Raw genomic sequence first — 24,724 nt, 5'->3', positions numbered from 1 at the left:
CTAACGAAATTATAGAACGTTTCGTGATATGAAAGTGTTCGAGTACTTCCGTGAGCCACTGTATATCATAAGATCGATCACCTTGATCGTTTATCGATCTGTATTCCTAAAACACATAAAAAGGTATGAACGCATTGCAACACGAATTTATTCGGCGACCTAATAAGACCCCATTCACCTTGAACTTAGTTTCCTCGTAACGTGTAATTTGAGTTAAGTAGGTGATCGAGGATCATTGATTCGCAGATATCGAGATAATGACAGTCATGGTGGAGTCCGTAAAAGCCGAGGAGGGCGAACGTCCGAAGATCGAAACCTTCGACGACATACTACCGTACGTTGGCGAGGCCAGCCGCTACCAATGGTTCCTTTTCATCATGCTCCTTCACCTTCGTCTACGCGTTCCTCTACTTCACGCATTTCTTCATCACGCTATTGCCAGCTGAACACTGGTGTACCGTTCCGGAACTCGAACGATGGAACCTCACAGACAAACAAAAGTAAGTGACACTTCATGTGCAATTTGTCTTATTTGAATTATTGAGTTATACGTAACGAACGATCCTACATAGTTTCTTTATGTTCGAATTTACCCTGTTACGCGATAGACATTTTCAGCTCGGGCAGATCGAAATGGTCAATAATCATGTTGATCGTATAACAAATCAATACATGTTTTCATTAAAGACGTTCCTTTCGATGTCTAGAATTAACCACCTTCTATAGGAGACAATTTATATGCATATGTACATATCTGTTCAAGTCACGTGCACGTAGTTTAAACCAGGCTTCTCGAAAGCCTGTTTGTTTTCCATGCAGGTCGCAATAAATATTCTCGACGACAGAATCTTCCACTTGCACGGAGATTTCCATTTTCTCAGCTGTGATAGCGTATCGCATCGCGACAATTTGTTTCTTTAAAACCACAATATAATATCTGATAACTTGCACGAAACAACTGTGTTTATTGAATCAGGAAAACCCAAGTATCGCGTTGTATATGTAAATGCATATGTAAATATCGTGTCGTACGGGAGTGGGGGAGATACCTGTAACCAGTTTGCGACGAGATAAAAATAGTTGGAAATCGCGATTCCATAGTTATACTATTATCAACGTCTTTTTCACGTGTTCTATTTCAAGAACGTAAGGAATTACTTGTGAAAGGATAGGAAGTCTGGATGGCACGATTCCAACGAATCGTGTTACCATTCTTGACGACGCATGCGAGATCTGGTTTTCTACGATGCGTCAACGAGGAAAATCGTTCGTTACGCTTGTTTTCCATTGAATCACCCTGGCCAAGGCGAAACTATCGCTTTGTAGATCGACGATTTCTTAGCGTTCCGGGGGCCCGCCGGAAACCAGTTTGGTCGACGACCTCCGGCAGATTCTAGACGTTCACGTGTTCCGCGAACTGATCGGCTAGGAAATTCTTTTTCGTTTCGCATAATTTCTCGAATCTCCCCGCGTACCGTTTATTTGTCTGGAAATAGACTCACCGATACGTGCAGCGATCGGTAATTAAATCCCAACACAATTCGAATGCCTCGGAGTGCAACAGATACGGGACGATCGTCCTTCCAGCTCTTGCCTTTGTTCCTATTTTTACGGTCATTGTCTCTTTTCCTCTTTTATATTTTGTGCTTTTGTTTTCCTGTTGTTTTATTTTTTCACCTTTCCCATTTTTGATTTTTTTTTTTTTTTTTTTTGAAAAAGCAGATTTATAAATAATAAATAGGCCGCGGATTTTTATGCGAATTTTATTTTTACAGAAAATTTAAAAATGCGAAAATGTAAACACTATTAAAGATAATGTGTTATTACTGTTACTGATATCGTCGTTATTCTTTATTAGAGAAATTATTATAGATTTTTATATTGTTATGTATATTACTTTTGTCACATTTTTTATTTAAACAGGATTCGAATTAAGTTTCAAGGAATTGGACTAATTTAAGATTAGGATTAAAAACTATGCACTTTTGAGTAGAAATTTCATCTTAGTTTTCCAATTTCTCTCCCTCTCTCTACCATTTGCTGTCATTTTTCCTTGGTTATTTAAAAAAAGATAAGAAAATCAAAGGAAAATTAGTATTCTTAAAAATACTTCTTGCAAATTTCATCATCGTTAATGTAACGTATTCTTGTTTTATGTAGGATTGCACTATCGATCCCTCCAGCGTCGAGTGAGGAATTGCTGGCGGAAGGTGCGACTTCGTTTTCGCGATGTAACATGTACAATGTGAACTATACCGACATATTGGAGAGTGGTATCAGAGAGGCAGACCCATCCTGGCCAATAAAACCATGCCAATATGGATGGACCTTTAATCACACGATGATACCATACAAATCTATAGCTGTCGAGGTAAAATCACAAGAGAAAATTATATTCTTTATATAAAGTAACTTCAAACTTTCGACACCGATTAACAAATTTTTATTTAAATTAAAACTGTTGGAACCGTCGTTCTATAAATATTTACGGTCTTTCATAAAGCTGCTGACGATAGCATATAATGCAGTCATTATAAAAGAAGTCCTTGTTGGTTGCACGAACTTAGACGTAGGTGTAATTACTTGTTATGCTGTTTGCATCTTAACAGAGCTCGTTTATAACGGAACATAAAATTAACCTTGTCATCCTTAATTATTTGTACGTCTCGGCGTATTAAATCACGAACATGAATCCGTTTATATAATATCGCATAAATCGAAAAGTGAAAGTTACAACTGTACAATAGACAGATATTTCGAATTGAACGTATAAATACGCACTTGGTAACTTCTTACGACTCAAGACATTTTTATCGAATATTTATTGTTATTATTATTATTTCTGTAGTAACTTGTGGATTCTTAGAGTAAGTGATAAGTGATGATGGTAGAGTTTAAAGTTTGATGTATTTTAATGAGTGATATTCGATAACAAAAGGACAGACTACGATATCGTCGCAAGCCGACTCACACTCCGTATCCGCTCAACTCGCACTCTGCTTCTCGACTGCCTCTCTGGCCGTTGTAGCACTCTATTGTCTATTGCTGGGCCCACCGCACACGTGTTCTACAGACGCTCGTAGCCAGGGTCACGTAGGTCTTTTCGGCAAAGCTATTTACCTGAAGGACTCGGTAATGCATTGATGGAACCGACAGCGCCTCGGCTCTCGCGACATTGTCTGTAGTTAGCTCGACATTTCCTAGGCCCTTCTTCCCGATACTACATTTCTAATTTCTATTTCTGCTATTTTATTACTAAAAAAGTCCTACTTAAATCGGGAGATACTATCTTCTACTTAACAAATTTATATTCCTTCCACTATGACAAATTCTCTAATCATATCCAAGAATTATGCAAACTACCTCTACTATTTTATTACTAAAAATATTACCAAAAGACTACAATTAACTAACCTACGACTCAGGTTTTCAATTCTGATGATATTAAAAAACTACGGAATTTATTACTCGTCCTTTCGTCGTCTTCCTTATTCTCTTCACCTTCTATCGATTTTCTAACCACGCGGTGTTTTTTCATAACTAGCCGCAATTATAAAGCATCCCCCTTTTCTGTTTCAGCTGGAATGAGTATGCGACCACGCATTCCTCGGCTCAGCAGCACAATCGGCCTTCTTCGTCGGCAGCATTCTTGGAGGCTTAATATTCGGTTACATAGCCGACCATTGTGGCAGAATTCCAGCGTTGGTTGCGTGCAACGCGGTTGGTTTCATCGCGTCTGTCGGCACTGCGTTTTGCAACAGCTTCTGGAGCTTCTGTCTGGCGAGATTAGTCGTCGGTACCTCGTTCGATAACTGCTTCAACGTGCTTTTCATTATCGGTGAGTCATCGAGAAAATTATAAGAGAGAAAAAGCTGTTGAGAATAGGAAAACTATAATTTATGACCTAATAATGAGGCGCCGGTATCGGTCCCGTTTTACGTAACGATTAACTATTTATGACGTGTTTGAATAAATGTTTATTGCCCTATGTCGGTTTGTTTTTTCTTAAGTCAAATTTTTATTCGAATTTTACGATATCAATTTTAAGATATTTAATGGTAAATGATTTTACTGAAACTTTATATTTTGGAATTATATCTCGTAATTTGAAATTTGTTGTGTAATTGTATATCTAGTTTGGTATTAAAATTACATGTGTCTAGGGATACTTTAAGATATTTTATTTTAAACGACAGGATACTTAATTCTGTATACTTTTCTGGTATGAAATTGTATCTTTCGAGTGACCTATTTCCCTATGGAGAATAATCTTCGGTTATACCACGATTACTGAGGCACTCTCCGTTCGATATTGAGATGAAAGCAGTGTTCCTTTTAAAATTCTTTTTAATTCAAAACGATCTTACATTGTCGATGTTAATGATTTATAAAATCTACAAATAAGTCTGAATATTTGAAATTAGATTGGTAAAAAACGAAGAAAGGACAAACCTAAAGGAAATAAGGAAACAATATTATTATATCAAATGAAGAAACGAAATTGACGAAACATTTGGGAAGATTTCTATAACGATGTAATACAATAACGATATCACGAATTATTCTTTCAGTGATCGAATATGTCGGTCCGAAATATCGAACTCTGGTAGCGAACATGTCGTTTGGACTTTATTTCGCGGCAGCCTCGAGTCTTTTGCCTTGGATCGCATATTGGATCTCAAATTGGAGGATCCTCAGCATGGTCACCGCGTGTCCTATGGTGGTTGCGTTTGTAGGACCATGGATTGTTCCTGAAAGTGCACGGTAGTTTAATTCCAATTTCTTTTTCATTATAAAAATATAATACAAAGAAATTTCGTAAGTAAATTAGTATACGATAGTATAGTAGACATTTAATCTTACCTCGTCCTTTGGATTATTTTTGTATCTTCGTATCATCGGAAAATTCTTTAAAAATAATCCTCAAAGAAATATAAGAAATTTCTTTTACGTTAAAGTTTCTCTTAAAACATCAAAAGTCCTTTGAGATCGGACCATAAAAATTCCAAAATTATAGCTGAATTAAATTGGGTAATATTTTATCCAGCAATACATACTATCTTGGGATCGGTTATTACATCGATTCCTCTGTCTCGTAAATAAAACATAATAAAACATCTCAAGGTCAACATCTTTCTCTCGATAAGCCATCACATTTTTAGCTGTGCAAAATAAATGATTGATGCGTAACTAGACAGCTCTATTCAAATTTGCACAAAAAGTTTGTCGATACAAAAGGTTGGTGAAAGTGATGATTTTGAAAATTTCTTACAGGCTTTTATAACGTTTGCGTATTTCATATACTTCCGTAGTTGGTACATAACCAGTGGCAGGGTGGACAAAGCGATCGAGATGCTGAAAAACTTCGCTAAAGTGAACGGTAAAGAGGTGAAGCAAGAAATATTCGACGAATTTGAGAAAAGTTGCAAGGCGATGAATGAGAAGGATCAATCGCATAATCAATACACTGTCCTACATCTCTTCAAGCTGCCACGACTTGGTCGTATCACTATCATGCTCATCATTTATTGGTAAGTTAACCTTTCCAACATCAATCGAACAAACTACACAGCTAGAACTTTTTACTTGTAAATTCTCAGCAATGATTACAATATTATTTTAGAAAAAACTAAGACACCAGAGAAACTTATAATCATATACGAAAAGATATACAGGGTGGTTGGTAACTGATGGTACAAGCGGAAAGGGGGTGATTCTACGCGAAAAAAGAAGTCGAAGATATAGAATAAAAATTTTTTGTTTGAGGTTTTGTTTTCGAGAAAATCGACTTTGAATTTTCGCTCGGAAAAATTAAAAAAAAATTCTATTCTATATGTCGGGCCTAGCCACGTGTGATGTTGCCTCGGAGGTGTCGATACAATGGGACATACGTTGTATTAATAATCAAACTTCAGGCAGAAACTGCCTAGCAACGGCGTTTGGAACCTTCTCGATGCTTCCAAACGGGTATAGAAAACAAATGCAATCGTACAGCGAGAAAAATTCCACGAGGCTGGCATTCGTGTGATTGCTTTGGAGAGTGATACATCGAGCATTTTCAACAATCGTATTTTGCGCCTAAGATTAGTTTACGTTTAGTGAAGAGTTATCCCGTTGACCGTGGATTCGTTTGAACCCAAAGACATTGTTAATAGTGTTCATTAAACTTATTATTCATACAATTTATTATTCACTAATTTTATCATTCGTTAAACTTATTATTCATTAGACTTATTATTTGTTAAGCTTTGTGATAGTCCTGTATATACGTGTAAATATAATCTCGGCTTTGTGAAACAATGGCTAATTCACGTGAACAGTTGTTACAAAATTCTAACCATAACCCGACATATATTTTCGACTTCTTTTTTCGCGTACAACACCCGCTTTCCGCTTGTATCACCAGTTACCAACCACCCTGTAGATAGGAAAGGTATTCAATTTTATACTTCCTTTACGTTTCTTATATTTTCTTTGTTTTTAATATTATGATAATTCTGAATCTTCCTGCATTTCCTAAAATAAAATTAACTAAGAATATGTTCTTAACTCTCAGCCTCACGATATTCCAATTATATTACACCGTTAATTCAACCAAGTTACCAATCAGCCTCGACGCTACTTCCCTGTCTTTATAAAACCAGTATTAAAATAGACACAAATTACCATAAACTAGATACAAACTACTCGAATGAACATTAAGAGAGTATATGGGGCATTTTATGTGGGTCATTAAGAATCTGCTTAAGTATATAATTAGCATCGATAAACGTCAAACGCGAGGGAACGAGTATGCGAAGGATTAATAAACGATCTTGAAGTCCAGCGTGATTTATGTATGACTCGGCTGATTCTTTTCTAGGTTGCTGATGGTGTGGGTGTTCGACGGCCACGTTTGGAACATGAAACTTCTGGACCCCGACGTTTTCACGTCGTTCTCTTTAGCGTCCCTCACGGAACTTCCGGCCGCTGTTCTACTCGCCCTTTTCCTCGACAGATGGGGCAGACGATGGATGGGTTTCGCATCGATGTTCCTCTGTGGCATTTTCTCCTTCGTTGCCATCGCTACCCCCTCTGGTAACATTTTTTCTTTTTTTTTTTTTTTTTATTTCTTGATAAATGACTTGTCAATCGATATTATTCAATAAAATAGCAGGAACGTGTGAATAGCAGTGAGAAAGCGGGGGTGAATTTTATAGAAAAAATCCGGTTTTATCGATCGACGGTCGTTTTAAAAAGCGCTTTTCTGAAGCTTCTCCAGTGAAAGCTTTGGGAGATTGAGAAATGAAAGCTCGTGCTTGATGCAAGAATAATGTTTTTGTTAGATAGTAAGGAGATAAGCGGTAGCGTTAGGGGATATCCGCGTTTTCAAGGACATTAAGGAGTGGAAAATAGACATTTTTTAATCCGTATTTAGAAGAGAACGTTGTAGTTATAAAACAATTTACTATTTTTATTTCCTCATCTTGCAACAAAACTTTCCTTCGAATTCTCTTTTATCGTTTATAGACAACAGACTTGAACGACATAATAATATAGACCCGTATTATTTAAAATCATATTATAGAGAATTTACAATTATACAATCCGGTCATTTTACTTAGTATTAATAATAATCGAATCTTATAAAATCTTTTTATACAAATATTCCTCTTCTCTTCTTTTCTTTTTCTTTTTTGCCTTTAAATCCTATTCCATTAACGATTGACATTTATTTCTCAACGTCACATACTCGACAGGGATGACATTTAATTTTTAATTGGACCATGCGCGCATCGGGCGTATGTATCGTGCGTGGAATGCGGCGATCGTGGCATTTACATATTTCTCAACTTATTCAAGGTTCGACAACGGTTGCCATGGCGATTATAGCGCGTCTTGGGGTGAATATCGCCGCGAATATTGGTTTCCAATATGCAGCGGAAATGCCGCCGACTGTGGTGAGAGCTCAGGGCGTGTTTTTAATCCATATCATCGGTTATATCGTCCACATTTTGGGACCTTACATTATTTATCTGATAAGTGAATCGAAATTTTTGTTAACGACATCGTATTTCTACGATCCGAAAATTACTCAACCTCTTTTTTAATTTACGACTAATATTATCTGTTATTGAAATACGTTTTTTTAAGTTGGTTTAATTTGTAGAAAAATTATGTTCCTTGTCGGCCATGGATTCTTCTTGTGATCTTACGAATCACGGAAACAAGATAGATTTTCGATATATTTTCCTTCGTTTCGTTTTTTTGCGAAGGAAATGTAACTTTTCTATTGTCTGTAATTATTTACAGGTTTGCGATACTACACTATAGCTTCGTTTCTAAATGAAACGAATGTTTACAAAATCTCGTTATACAGGTAACATCAATGATCCTTTGTATATTGACAACTTCTTCAAATTCTGTCTTTAACCAATATTCTTTCTTAATATTTAAAAGAATATTAAGTATACAGAAAATACGAAGAGGAATATTTGCGAGGACATTCTTGATTATTGTGTAAGTTATTCTGTTCTGAATTATAAATTTACCTCAAAGTATACTATTATTTGTGTAATGTTATTACCGAAAATGAACTTATGGTAGTATCCATTTATTTCCCAAAAATCGAAGGGAAATTAAGGAATTAGCGGAAAGCGGAATTAATTGTTATTACTTCTAAAAGAGGTATAGAGGGAAACGTATAGAGAGAGACGTATAGTGGGAGACGTATAACGGGAGGCGTATAAGGGAAAGACGTAGAAGGGGAAGCGTATAAAAGGGAGAATATTTTTCGTTTAATTTAGGTTGACATTGATCCATCTTTACCGCTGGTTGCCCTCGGTTTGCTGTCTTTTGGACACGCCTTCCTGACCCTTGGCTTGCCAGAAACGTTGAACCAGGAATTACCAGAAACCCTACAGGAGGGTAACGACTTCGGCAAGGAACAAAGTTTCTGGTGGGTTCCGTGTATATCCTCGTAAGTATAGATTCTATAATATTCTTCCTCCGCCTTATGTCAATATAAATTTACTAATAATCGTTTATTTCAATTTGACAGGAGCAAAATGCTGAAAAAATCTTATAGAAAGAAGAAAGGCCTTTCAAATCCAGCGTTTACTGGCAGTGTTCAAAAAATGGATTGTACTAGGTTATAGTGGTTAGATTTGGCGACGGCGCGAAACTTGCCAGTAGGGTAAAACTTACCAGTGGCATGAAACTTGTCAATGGCATGAAACTTGTCAATGACATGAAACTTGTCAGTGACATGAAATTGCCAGTGGCGTGAAACTTGCCAAATTTGTTGTAAATATAGTTATTAAACGTGTGCGTGTGATGTTAGATGTTAAGATATTACGAACGTATTGAGATTGAAGAGCTATTGAGAGAAACTAGGAGGAAGTATCGATTATTGCAGTGAAAGAGACAAGAATCGTCAAATTACACAAAGTATACGTTTAAGCAATTAATTGACGCTTCATCGACGAAGTAGCTTTGTTGCACACAAGATAATTTTCTTTAAAGTGTATCTTTTTTCAATTGGAATGACTGTATAAAAATGTGAAGAAATTTAAAGAATTCAGAACGCGGCATTTAAAGTACGTTGCGTTCACATATTGCGATGTAATTATTTCGCGTACTATAACGTCGGTAAAGTGTTGGAAATGAGAAACGATTCGAGTATCTTATGTAAATGTACAATTAAATTCAGTATTGGATATACGTATCAAAGGAAACGATATATAAGGAAATAATATACCATAGTATTTATGCATCTTTCGCTTTAAAAATCGAAAAGAAAGATCTATATCTTTTTCTTCTTGCTCTTTTTCTTCTTTTCTCGTTGAAGGAATACTCTAGTTGAATTGATTTAACTATGAAATACCGTGAATAACAAAGGATTGCCACGAGACTCGAAACACAAAAAGAGAGCTGTCTTCGCGCATTGTCAAGCTTTCAACTTGTCTCCTTTATTACGAATCGCCTTTGTATCAATATAGGTGATTCATAAATCGCCGACACTTGAAATGAGAGTTTCGATCGACTTTTAAACCGAAGTGTATTTTGCGTTCGCTCGATCAACGTGGCTTTTTTTCATCATCCATTTATGCATCAACACGTTGAATGCTTTGAAAACTCTGAGATCTCTGTTATTTAATTTAAATATATACATACATATATATATATATATTATTCTAATGAAACATCAAGATTGAAATTCTTTTATGATATTTTCTTTTTTATGATCTTTCAGTATTAATACGAGAAATATCTCTATTTGATATATTTAGATATAATAAGAATATTACTTCTAATAAGTATCCTTGAATTCGTAATTACTGATCATACATAAAATGGAATGCATTAAAACAATTAATTGCTAAGCGTTCATTAGCTACCATCATACCCAATTGAGATTATAAAATGAAAGTTGTAGGATCTTTTTAAGCAGGAATTTTTTTTAATACAAAGGATATTAACATAATGTTCGACATTCTTCCGAAATTGTTCTGTTTAAATCCAATGGAAAAAGAAGTAAATAATTTATAGAATTATATACAAATTTTAGAAGAAAAATTGATAGATAATGAGTTAATTTTGAAAATGCTCAGTGTTACGACCGTTCGCGGAGAGACGCGGTCGCGAGGAAAACGCGTCAGCGAGAGGCGTAAATTCTCGCTACGATTCGGTGAATCGACGCCGCGAAGTAGTCGTTCCCCTGTTTCGGTTAAGATAACAGAGGTGGTTGAATGAATATGACACAGTATAGTAAGTTATATTTCACCGTTTATTCCACAACTTATAACGAAGGCAGTTACACTGGTGCGTATGTACCAGATGAATGAGTGACTGATCTGCGGGTGTGTCTACCCGCTCGAAGGATGTTGACCGTTCGAAGGATGTAAAATCAGTACCGTCTTGGGAGACGATGATGTGTCGGAGGAAAGCTAAGGATGGGTGTGTCTAGCGCACGGGACCATCGGATTTGTTGGTGCCGATGTTATTTAGGAGAGTGAGGGAATAGGCTTCGTTTCTAATTGGTTAAACGAAGGGTCTCAACCGCCCTCGAGAGAAAGTGGTTAGTGGGAGGACAGTTGCAGCGTACGTGCGAAAAACCAACTTTCCTTAGTTAAGCTGTGGTAGACAATAGTCTCGAGAAATTCCTCGGAAACAGATGTTTGTTTGAAGGACCTTAGCAGGCAAGTGACTCGGGTTTATGACGGATGCTTAAGGCTATTGAGGGTACGCCGTGCGGAAGAGCGGACATCTGGTGTCCGTCTGGCCCGCGGTGTGTGACCTGGGCCAGGCAGAGAGTCGCCCGGCGTAACACTCAGGTTTAAATGTTACTTGAAACAGATCGAAACTCCGTCACGTGTTCAATTAGAAATAGTAAAATTCTGATTCGTGAAGAGACGCGAATATTTCCAATCTCGTTCCTTTAGATCCTCCGACCTGTTCGTCTTAAGCGCACAATCTCCGTTATACCACCTTTAAACAATGATTCTAGCAACTAGAATCATTCGATCGTTAGAATCATTCGCGTGCTTATGAGACTAGCCCCTGCTTTCAGTTACCGATTAAAAAGACATACTATTGTTCGTTGCAAGTATCAGCTATCGTTCCTCAAAACCTGAGATTCTTTGAAATATTCCTACGCTAGAGATTCAACTGTACATAATTGTTCAAGGCTACAAGTTAGTTCGATCCTCGTGATACAATGGATATAATTCGATCGTCTGGAAAATAATTCTGGACGAGAGAATTCTCATTTAACCCTTGACGGTCGATGATTTTGTAAATCACGTACGATATCGTAATCAGGAATGAATTCTTTTATATTTTTAATCTTGAAACTACACAGGGCCAATACATATTAAGCTGAATCGCAAATAAATATTAAGGGAGTCTTAAGGAGTTATAATATCGACATTTCTTATCAATACGATAGTGATATAATAATGTGATATAGTACAGAGTGTTTCGTAACTGATGATTCTTCGTATTTTCGAGAAAATAAATTTTGAATATGTTTCGTGAATGTCGTGTGAACACGAGTTGACAAAGCTTCAGAATTTCATTCTCTCGAACGTCGTACGAAAATCTCTCGTTCTATATTTTCAACAGATCCTTTCACATAGTATTATCCTGTACCACTGGTTATTAACCACATTAACTAACCACTGGTTATCACAGTATCAATTACCAGACACCCTGTATAATACAGAATATTACTTCAAATATCCGTATAATGAAGCATTTCATTTTCTATAATTAATTATAATTAAGTTCGGCTGTTAAGGGTTAATACATTGTAACATAAGTGATCGTTATCGTAGAACTCCTAATTATAGGATGGAGTTAGATTAGACGTATAATGATGAACGAGGATCATCGAGCATTAATGTATTTAATTATAGAGATATTTAGCAGTTTATTTTTGTTTCGGGGGATTCGTCGATGTGTGTGCAAATAAAAAGTAGAATTGTTTCTTATATTAAGGTTTATGGAAGTTTTATTCGGTGAATCAATCTTATGGACGTGAGTGTATACGCGTATGTATACGTGAGTGATGATTATGAATACTATGAATAGGTTTCTTCAGATTGATTGCGTTGTTATTGGCACAACGACGAACACTGATCGTCATACGATGGCACGATTTGCTTACAATATTCTTTCCTTTCTTTTTTTCTTCTTCCTAAACCATAGAAACAGTCAATTAGAGTTATTTTTTTTAAATGTACGCACAACTCGTTTTAGATAAATAAAAGTCCAGCAGTTGGTGCTGAAGAAATTATAACAATAATTTAAAAAGTCTTCAAGCTTGGATTTTATTAATATTGTACGTTATTTAAAATCGTACAAAAAAATATAACGAATAGATAAATAATCGTTAAAAATACGTGGATAATCGTTCAAAAGATATAAAACTGTTTCTTTTCACAAAGACAAATTATCTAAACGTACTATTTTTTTAAATAAGATTTTGTCCAATATATTCCAGTGAAAAATGTTAAAAACATTAAAGGAATCAAAAATTTATATCTCCCTAATTTATTATTTACGTAATTAATAAATTACGTAATTATTAATTTACGTAACATTTTCGATATTATTCTACGTAATATCTTTGAATATCAAATTAGCACCAACCGCTGAACGATTCGAACGTGCGTAACGCAAGTGAAAATTAGCATTAAAATTATAAAAGCTCTTAAAAGATAATAATAAAAATTATATAGGAACACGATTTCTAAGCTCGCTCTTTTTAGAATTAAGGCTTACAAATTCTTAAACGTAAACGATAAAAATAAAAATTAATGTAGGAGAATAGAAAAATAATATGTTCCGATTTTTTCTCGTACAAAAATCGTCAGACTGATCCGCTTGTAATATTGTTACTTCTAAAAAAACACGAATCCTCCTTCGTGTTTTTTAATTGAATTATTATTAAAAATCAGATAATTATCGTTCACAGGAGTGATAGTGTTGATGTCCATTGAAGTGTGTCTTATGGTAGCAAGGCAACGACCAGAAATGTTGGTCCCTTCCGAATTCTTCGCCTTGCTTGATAGTCTGAGGAAGATTCTGGCCGATAGTTTCCGGCAGGAACAAAACCAGTGCAGCGCCAAAAAAGGACACCGTGCTGATAATGAGCATTGGAAATCCCTCCCAAATTGCAGCCTAATGAACAAATATTAATTTATATGAGCAAAGGTTAAATACCATGAAAATCTGGTCAAAGTATTTCTCATTTAAAAAGTTTCATTAGAAAGTTTCAACCAATATAGTTTCATATCTTAAGTTATTCCATCATTTTTTATTTTAAATTTCAATTTTTTGATTAAAGATCAGTTAAAGAAAAGCGTTGGTTGCAACTTCCAAAAGGGGCTTTCTAGAAAGTGAGAAATATTTTGATCAGATTTTTATAATATTTAACTTCTTCAGGAAACAACTTGTTTTAAGATAAGAAAAAAACTATTTTACATTTTCATGAGAAAATTTACATGAGAACTTTTTCATAATTTCTAATAGCGCTTATTGTATCTTTTGGAATAAATTAAAGAGAAGTTGAACGTGGATGTACTTAGCGGTGTTTCAAAAATGTTGTAACAACAATAGTAGTATAAATATTTATTTACCGAGTCAGTGATATATGGCGCCAAAGAGTGTGCAACTATTCCGAAAATATGAATGAAAGATACGCCCTGCGATCTGACTGGCGTGGGCAGAAGTTCTGCTGCATACTGAAGACCAACATTGGCTGCCATGTTCAGACAGAATCGCGACAATATTGACATTACTAATTTCGCGAGCACTGGGGAATAAATTAAAAAATACAAAATTAATCCTGGGTACACAATACTTGATTGTAAGTTTAATTAAAAATATAGTCCGATCGAAGCTTAATCAAAATCAAATTAAAATTTCTCACAAACTTTAAACTTCTATAAATCTCCAAATTCTAGAAAACCAACATATAGAAAATTATTGCTTCTAAAATGTGCACACCTCTTTCAATTTCGCCACTAAATTAATTCCTAATAATTCCTAAATTCTAGTTCCATCAAAATAATTATTTTCCAAGATTAATACCTTCGAAGTTGCCAAAATTCTTTTACATTCATCATCAACTTAATTTCAGATTTTTCTCAATAATACGTCATTATAATCGTTTTAATTTTACTTTAATAAACAGATCGATATATTTACTGGAATGCAGCATAAGTTCAGCGATACTGAGTACACAGGTCATTGCCATCGTGAGAAATCCGCAGAGTCTACGACCCCATCGGTCGAGCAACAGGGCGAGTAATAACCCAGCTGGAAGTTCTGTGGCACAGGCGATCGAGAACGACACGAACACCGAGCTCTGGATAAGTTTTAATGAATACACGTGACCGTCGAACGAGATCAGGATGAAACACCTACAAGATTGTATCGGTTATTTATGAAGGTTTTCTCGCAACATGAACTCGTATCTTATACTTGCCAGAATGCAACTAGAAGAATAGTGTTTCTCGCCAACCGTGGCGTTTTGAACAGATCGAGCAGCGTCGCTGATTCTTGAATTTTGTCCGGTGCCTCCATGTTACTCTGCAAGAATTTATTTCGAGAATAATTAACGAAAGATATAATACGAGTCGTGCCTTTAGCCCTTACACAGTTCAAAATTCATAACACACTGAAAAGAAATTTTATTTTCATTTTATTCGTCATTAATAGATAGCACGAACAGTGGCACTTTGCATTTTGTTTTATGGAATTAGTCGGCATGGCTTTTGATATCGAGATTTATTAATATAATGCGTGGTTGGTTGATTAAATACTTTTCTGATCCGAAATACAGTCGGGAACAAAACTAAGTGGATTAGTGGAGAAAATGTAAAAATTCATTTCAATCATTTGCTGAACTATCTGCATATTATTAGAAGGAAATATAATAAATAAAACTCAAGTATATGAGGCTGATACTAATTTGATTATACTTTCTTCACATCTATTTCCATTAACTATAGCAGCTTATTTTTATCCCCGATTGTACTTGTAAATTGTAAATATTCTATAATTTCTATATAAATTCCCAGATTTACTTCAAATTTTGTACGAGATCGATATAATACCACAATGGAATCGCGACAGTCAAGTTTCATTTCATATTTCATTTTTCATCGCGTTTCATTTTTAAAACCTGTCTATGCATGTTAAAATACATTCGCGAGTCTGTGTGTTTTCGACGTGAATCAAATATATCTGTCAGCACAGATTCAAGTACTGTACCGTATGATTTCGCGTAAGCTTTCTAGAATTCTATTTGATCGAACTTACGACGAATATATTGCAAATACGCGAGTCTGGATTTCTGCGATTGATCCTAGCTGTTCTCCGTAGTTTCTCAACAACCTTGTCCATCATCCCGTTGGAAACGTACCAGCTTGAACAGAGCAAATACGAGTGATATGGATCGATAAGTAAATTTGCATAAATCTCAAAGCGCAAGTTGAGAATTCGAATAATCGAACGATTAGGAGTTTACTTACCGGGCGCTCTCGGGAAGAATCCACGGTGTGATAGCGACAGATAACAGCGGTATGGCAGTAACGTAAGTAAAATATCTCCAGTTCGCGATATAATAGGCTATCCATGGTAAAATTGTACTGGCCACTGCGAAGTATACGCCAAAGGCGATATTCACGACCAACGTTCGTTTCGAAACAGCCATATATTCGAGTACTGCGGGATAATTGATCGTCGATGACTCTCGGAATAACTGATTATTATATCAAGATACTTAACGACGATTATTCTTTATGTTGCAGTAATAGAACATGGAAGATTTATCGAGTGAAACCGGTTATTATTAATATGGAGCAATTGATGACGAGCCGAATGAACGATACCATCAACATAATTGTAGGATAATTGTAAGATTATAAATATAATTCCGATTTTAAATTAATCCGTTTACTCTGCAAACGTGAATGTTCCGAGTTTGAGCTGGTCCGTATAACAAAAAGCGCTACATAATGCACGTGTTTTGCTTCTAACGTATTTAAACGAATTACGTGTTGAAAATTTTGTGATAATTTTCATTTCGAACGAATATACGGAGTGGTTGGTAACTGGTGGTACAAGCGGAAAGGGGGTGATTCTACGCGAAAAAAGAAGTCGAAAATATAGAATAAAAATTTTTCGTTCGAGGCTTTGTTTTCGAGAAAATCGACTTTGAATTTTCGCTCGATACGCGTGCACTTTATCGCGTCTCGTTATAACGGATCTCACTGTAGATCGTTGTCTCGATGGAAGAATTAAAAAAGAAAATTTGTATTCTATATTTTCGACTTCTTTCCGCTTGTACCACCAGTTACCAACCACCTTGTATAACTCGATTTAAGAATATCAAGATATAACTATCCTCGACGACATGAAAATCGATGAAACGATCTTTAACAATAACAAAATCAATATATTCATCTCTGGTGGTGGCAAAAGCTCTTGAATCAAGAACTCGAACCGTATAGTTCAATCGAGTACAGCAACGTCAAAATTATCTTCGAGGAACAATTCATCAAAAATTTCTCACGCAACATCATCTTTCACGTAATAGAAACATTGACTTCATACTAACGTTATCTCTCGCGTGACTGAAACATTGGCTTATCGGTCGAACCTCTCGCACTTTCTACTTCGTAGAAGGCTTACCGATAATCAGAGGAATGTTGATACAGTTATCGAACGCCAGTCCAGTGAGAAACCTACAGACGGCGAATGACCAAAAACTATTTGCGCTGGCAGTGAAAATGGAGGCAAAAAGGGCGATACCATTGCAGAACATTAAAGCTGGGATACGACCCTTCTGATCGGCGATCCAACCGACTAGGAAACCACCGATGATGGATCCGCAGAAGAAGATGGCCTGCGCCGTTGATACGAGGTATTCTCGGTCGCATACCCAATCTAGCTAATCACCAAGGTTAAGAGTTAGTCAGCGAAAAACCAGATTCATATTTTTCAGAATATAATTTTAATCCTGCTGCGGTCTTCGAATTTTTATATCTCGATTCTGCTCGCAGTTCGATGAATGAAAGAGTTCTTTATGCTCTGAAAAAAACGTTCGCGTAAAATCGGAACGAGGAATTATCCGTACTAACAATTATCGTCTTATACTTTCTTTAAACTTAAGAAATTTACTATAACAAGGTTAGAGTAGATCGGAAATGACCCAAAGAACGCAGCAGAAGTGTAAGAATTTCGAAGCATGCGATTCAGACAACGATGTGAATACTTCACCTCAGTTCCTATACTAGGATATGGAATCTGCGTAAAATTATACTCTCATTGAGTACATTTTATCGTTTTGTTTGTTTGGAAGCCCGATGAGCTCAGGCTCTTATCGCTCTTCAACAGCTCTGTGAAGTTTACGTCCTTCCGTTGACATTGTTCGTAATAAGGATAAACGTTCGTCACTGGAATCGCTATCTTAATCCTAAACACCCCATACGATAGATGATTGATCATTTTAATTATTAAAATAAGAACCAAAGTCCAGACAGAGTAATCCAAAAATATCTTGTATCTTATCGTGAAATTTTTCTACAATATTTTCTAATAATTTTCGAAATGTTCGAAAATTCGAGAAATTCCAGAAATCGCGATATCTCGCATATTTTTCACAATATTTTAAAGTCACTTTCTACGAACAATCAAAAATATCGTTCAAAGTTTAAAGGAGCTTTCGTCGCTACGTATATCTCCTTTTCTTTCTTTCCTTCATTATACATACTTACCTCTCTTCTTCGGTGAAATTCGAGTTTACTAATTCGTCTATCCTGCACCAGTGTTCCGTGGGAATAATCGTAATGAAAAATTGCGAGAAATACAGAAACGCGTACGTCGCGCCATAAGGTAGTAACGACAATAACAACAGCCATTGATATCTCCCGTAGTCACCGACATACGGCAGAACATCATCGAAACTTTCCAATCTTGGTCTCAATCGAGTCGCTTCAGTGGGCAATATAGAGTTACTCTTCTCGTCCTTCATTTCGCTGAAACAGAATCCATCCTTGATTTCCAGGCGTAGCAGTATAAAAGTCGTATAACAAAGTTTTCAGTCTTCTAGTCTTTGAAATAAATGTCATTCGGCAGTTCCTTTGATGTTTCACATTCTGTGATTCCAATTACAATGCTCCTTTCCTCTCCCACAAACAGGAAATTATTTTCTGACAGAACGCAGGAACAATCTTACCCGTCATTCACGTTTTCCCCTTCCATAGTTCGAGCAGCAAAGTCTCAATTATGATTTTAGATTTTGAAAGGCAACGGAGATGAAAGAGGAGACCCGATATGCTGATCGAAAGACGTTCGGAAATGAACTGAAAGAACGAGCGAAGTCCGGCAACTGTTCGCTTTGTTTTCGATTCGGTTAAACGTTAAATTAAGTGTAAGTGTTTGCTCGAGTGCCGGCCAATTACTGTGCCGGGAGTCAAGTGAATCGTGACACGCGACTCGTTCAAATTGAATTGCATACGAACCACGCTCGCGAGATCATCTTTAAAAAGGGCTGATTCGGTATACGCGGCGATGTCAACGTGATATCTGCATGTCTGAGGAAAGTTTCGACGAAAGAAATAGCCTCGAGTGCTGGTTAATGGTGTTCGAGTTATCGTTTGGATATCGATATTATAGATTTGCAAATGAGATAGAAGAACCGAAGGAAAGTTTGTTGACTCTGTCATATTTAATTAAATGCAGGAGAAAAATTGAATGGAATAATTTTCTGATTAATATTGTTTGTTTATTACTCGTAATCCTCTTACCCGGCGACTTAAGGGTGACTTCCGGTTACAGTGCTTAACTAAACTAAGTTTTCGATCAATATATTGAACTCTATTGGAAAATAACCGAGAAAATTTTAAGCCATCGAAGGCTAAGAATAAATGAAATAATTGAAGGTTTTTCAAACCTGTTTTAACACTAATATCAGGGATATAAGAAGATGGTACTTCTGATGTATCAACGCAATTATTTGATTATTTACCATTCGTTAAAACAGACGGTCTTAGGGACTGAGGTGGTTAATTAGATATTGAAAAATTAAAAGAACGATTTCCAAGTTAAAAGTAAAATAATATATCGATCTTTCGCAAAATTTTTATATCAAATTGTTCATTTTCGTATCAGATAGAGCAAAAGGTTAAACTGATATGTTTACTTGAAAATGGATTCAGGGAAATTAATCATTTGCCAATTAAATTTAAGCGAATACGTGAAACAATATTATCATATGGAATAAACACGGAAACGAAACAGCTGACAGAAGAACCATCGATTTCGAGACATCGATTAGAATGACTAATGTCATTGTCAGGAGCGAGAAAGTGGTCGAGTGCTCGAAATAACTGACCTGTTTGGAAAATACGACAACGAGAAACGTTCGTGTCTACGAGCCATCGTGTCTACATAATAAATACTTGCGTGTGTACGTCTACACAAATGGCGGCATTTTTAAAATCAAAAATAGAGTATATTACCCTTGATCGTCCAAACGAAACAATTGCTTATAATTACAAGACATTTGATACAGGACTTTGAGAAATCAATATGCTACAATTTGTTGGAAACATTTAGCTTGCACATAAATCACATATGAGCCAAACTCACGCGACTGATAACGTTACATTGCACTGAAACTGAGGACTCGATCGATTCTCAAAATTCCAAATACAATCTTTTAAATTAATTTTCACTCATTATCAAGAATCCAATCAAAATTTCTTTTTCCTAATTTATTAGTAACATTCTTAGGTAGAACTAATAATTATCGCTATAATAATTATCACGACGTCAAAGTGAAACTCCAAACTGATCGTTTCTCGTTGCTCTTTGTTCAAAATATCGATCACGATTAATCAGGCACTACCAACCACATCCACTAATATCACTGTCAGATCGATTAACAGCAAGTTATGAAATTAGTAATTAAGGGCACCCTCGATCAAACCATTTTTCTCTCTCAACGTCACACTAAATCATGTCAAATGTATCTTTCCGTTCCAAATGTCGTCGACTAACTTCCAACGAACAAAATGTCTCAATACACTAAGTTCGATACCTTCGTGTTCTTTGTGGAGATAACCGAAGAATTTTTCCGTTATTGTAGCATTTTCGTTGCTGCTTCTTAATTTAAAAGTAAAGAAATAAAATTAGTTTGGAAAAGTAATTAAAGTAATTCACGTGGGTTTCTTTGAAGACGGCGGAAAATCGATGATAAAACGAAATAGAAATAGAAATAAAATAAAATAAAATCTGCGATTAAACGAATAATTAATACATGTTATTTTGAAAAGGAAATTGGCGATAAAATAGGCGAAAAACAGTTTCTATTAAAAAGGTTATACGAATAATCAACGCAGTTTGCTTCGAAGCAAAATTAGAATTGGCAATCGAGCGAATGATTGACGATTTATTTGGAAAAGTTAGCGGAATCAATGACTAAACAAGCGAGATTTCGTTAAACACACGATTTCCTTCGTAAAGAAAGAAAAAGTAGATTTGTTGATTACACGAATAATCGCTGCAGTTTATCTCAAAGAAGAAATAGCGCGGATGGTCAAACAGGCGAGAAACAAGGTTTCTCCGGGAAAAGAAAATAAAATAGCTGATCGAGTAAATAGTAAATACAATTTACCTTGAGAAAGAAGCAGACTCGAGCGATCAACACTGTTTCCCTCGAAGAAACGCTAAAATTAATGGTCAAACAATCAAAGTAAGTAATTTTTCTCGAGGATAAAGTAGGATCAGTAGTTAAATCAACAAGATTGGTACAGCTTCCCTTCAAGAGACACTATGATCAATATTTATACAGGCAGTCACGGAATCTCCCTTTCGACTGATCCAATCATTGAGTGAAACGATTGTATTCGATGAAATTTTCCTCGAAGATGAAGCAGAGTCGCAGATCCTTACGTAAACGACCGATCAAGTTTCCACGGCAATAAACCTAAATTCCCTGGCTAATTGAAAATATAAAGGAGACACGACCACATTTCCATTTAAAGAAATGCAATTGTTAGTTAAACAACGATAGGATTTTCTTATTCGAAAAGAGAGGAGAAAAACGTCCGATGTTCACGAAGTCTTGTACAAATATGAAGGGGAAACCGGCTCGCGTATCGCTGATATAGAAGCTTGCTTAGCGAAGATGAACACGATACTCGGTGACACGTGTTTGCCAATAAAAAAGGAGAGAATCGAAGAGAAACGGGACCAAAGGAAGAAACGTTGATTGACAGTGGAACCGGCGAAACTAGAAATAGTTTGGAAAACACGATTTTCCGATCGCGAACATCGAGGACCACGTGCTCGCGTTGCCATTGATCGAACTCCATTTAGGTTTGCGGCAAATCGTCGCAACAGCGACGTTGGTAGAACAGAGACACAGAGTTCTTCTGTCTCACAAAAAGCAAGGTGCATACATATGTATTTCCTTGTTTCTCCAAAGCATAGTGGTGCCACGCCGGAAACCGGTTGTCCGAAGCCAGCCATACTTTTCAATGGTGTTGAAATGAATTGTATTGTCGTCTTGTCGCGTACTAAAATTGCGATATATGGACGGTGTTAAAAATTGACGTTGAAACACAACTGATTTTTGCAATTTAAATAACGGATGTATTGAAACGAATTCAGTGGATTTTTCAGGTAAATTTGTCGTTTGTTTTACCGGGTTTGATCTTGGATCGACTCTAGTATATTTTTCATATTTAATTGAAATGGGGAATTGCGTTATGTTATTTGTTGATACTCTGTAGGTTAGAAATGTTAGCATCGTTATTTTAGAATTAATATTTACAAAAGGCATAAATGTAATTGAACTCTAAAGAGGATTAATTAAGAATGCTCAAGCTTTTTGTGAGATTGGTTTTTTCTTGCAAGCTACCTGTATAAATTAGACCTCTCCTGAAGGGACACGTAGTTTCGTCAACCGGTTTCTTCTAACAAGATTCGTGGAATTAGCTTTTTGCGAAGGGACTGATTTATGAATATTGTTTCTTCTGAAAAGACTGCTTTGTTACCATAAAAAATCAAGGACAGGTTTTCGTAGTTTATATTCACCGAAATATTCACACACACAATAATTTCGAACAGTACGATTAACAAATTACTAGATATGTCTGTACAAATTTCACCTTACGCTCGAAGATACAAGCAAAGCGAAAATTAAATTTCCAAAATCAAATATCAAGAACAGTAAATAACTATATGCAGAATATTCTTCTAGCGAAAGACAGACAGTCTCTACTCACTATGTACATACGAAGAGAAAGATACACACTACATTCCAAACACATGTCCAAACACAGGAATGACCTCGTAACTTACATAACACCACAACTGAAGAAATTACACCATATAACATTGAATGTGACGGATGTAATATGGCACATCAATTATCGAACAAAAAGTTTCATAAAATTCAAATTAAAAGAAATATGGGATCGCGAAACACACAACGGGTGTGCATAAGTTATGTACGTAACTTCCAACTTACACACATGCAATAGGTTTAACCGTTACTGGCGTTGATAATAACAGAAGCACAGTCATGGATCCGTTACCATGTCTAGCGTTGTTTCAACGAGTTTCATTCCCACTTGATTTAGTGTCGCTCCTAACCGCTGGTTTACGCAACAGAGAAGGATAAAATGAACCACGACAGATATACAATTACATACTTACGTACTATATGGTTCAAAGTCTATAAATAATATTGTAGACGGTATAATTAGAGGCCTTCTGTACTATTTCCGCACGCAGTAACGTCCTAAACGTATACACGGAAAACTTTAAATCGTAGCACAATTGAAGCCAGAAGAAATTTTAAAGTGAGCTAAAAAATGAAAAACAAGCCGAAGATTCAAGAATAACAGAATTACACTGGAAACTCTATTTGGGTGGGGGGGGGGGGGAGGGTGCGTTTGAAAATCGATCGCGTATTACGCGGTAGGTAGTAGTTGACTGATATGATTGGAGTAATAAATGTCATTACGGATTATTTGATATCACTTTTGAATAAAACTTTTTGAATAAAATTCAATGTCAAGATTTATTCATTATCGATACTTATCTTGTTACAGATTGTAGAATCGAGATATTCTGTTCGTAATTTTTTATGAAAATGTTCTTCGCTTTGATGAAGAATTTTTATTTTTAAAATGATATAAATGTGATATCTCGATGATATAAACGATGCTTTTCTTTATCTGTATATAAACTAAGCAACTTCTAGTTTTATAGATTTTTACACAAAGTTCGTCAAAATCATACGTAAGAAATATTTTCTTTAGATCTTGTACCGATTTACTGAATTACATATAGTAAATCATGCTAATATTAAATATTATTATATTTAGTTATTAAATAACTAAATATAACTAGATATAAGTAATTATATTAAATAACAAACGGGATCACAATATTGTTTATGGGTACAGAGACCTTAGAAAAATTATGATCGTAGTCACGTAATTACATTGGTTCCTCAAGAATCCTGTCTACCTTGATAGATCATTAAGCAACGTGACTGGAATCGCATTGCGTCGTCGAAGGAAAATTTTTTATCTTTACTTTGTTGTATGAAAATGCTTTCACTGACTGTGTAGAGGTCGGACTGAGGGAAATCTGTGTTCGCTTCTGGTTTCCATAACAGTAGAACGATGGATCTTGAATAATAGATACATTTCTGTTATGTATTATAAACACGTAACTAAAGAGAATTCCATAATATTACCCAAAAGCAGTTCATTCAATTTTAATTTCTGACTAGAAGAGACGAGAAATTTGCTAATGGAAAATTTTCATTTTTAAAATGCTTTACATTTATTAATACTCTTTTTTCGAAAACGATACTTATCGTACCATCTAATACTCAAAGATCAAAGCCTATCACAGTTTTCTGTTCCATCTTTTTTAAATGCTTAAAATATTAAACCTAAATTTAATATTTTTTATCATTTTATTAACACGAAATCTATTATTAATTATTTACTGTAATATTGTACAAATATTTCAGTCTTCATTTTGCCATACTAATACATAATGATCGTGATCTATCTTGATCATCTATCTTTTCCAAACTGATAATGTATTCCTTCATGGAATTTACCAGTTTCACTTCCTTATTGTTCATTTATCACCTAGTATCGGTAACAGATTATGTTATACGTGTTTCGTCGGCAAAACA

The 24,724-nt window shown here is 35.6% G+C and overlaps 2 pseudogenes; one reads left to right on the top strand and one right to left on the bottom strand.

Annotated features, from left to right (window-relative positions):
- The first annotated feature begins 218 nt into the window (after positions 1 to 218).
- Positions 219 to 10,164, top strand: LOC126877773 (carcinine transporter-like; annotated as a pseudogene).
- Positions 10,165 to 11,795: 1,631 nt separating this feature from the next.
- LOC126877774 (carcinine transporter-like) lies at positions 11,796 to 23,585 on the bottom strand (annotated as a pseudogene).
- Positions 23,586 to 24,724: the final 1,139 nt, after the last annotated feature.

The sequence above is a fragment of the Bombus huntii genome, unplaced genomic scaffold (genome assembly GCF_024542735.1).
Source record: "Bombus huntii isolate Logan2020A unplaced genomic scaffold, iyBomHunt1.1 ctg00000239.1, whole genome shotgun sequence".
Taxonomy (NCBI): domain Eukaryota; kingdom Metazoa; phylum Arthropoda; class Insecta; order Hymenoptera; family Apidae; genus Bombus; species Bombus huntii.
This window is presented reverse-complemented; position numbering and strand designations above follow the sequence as displayed.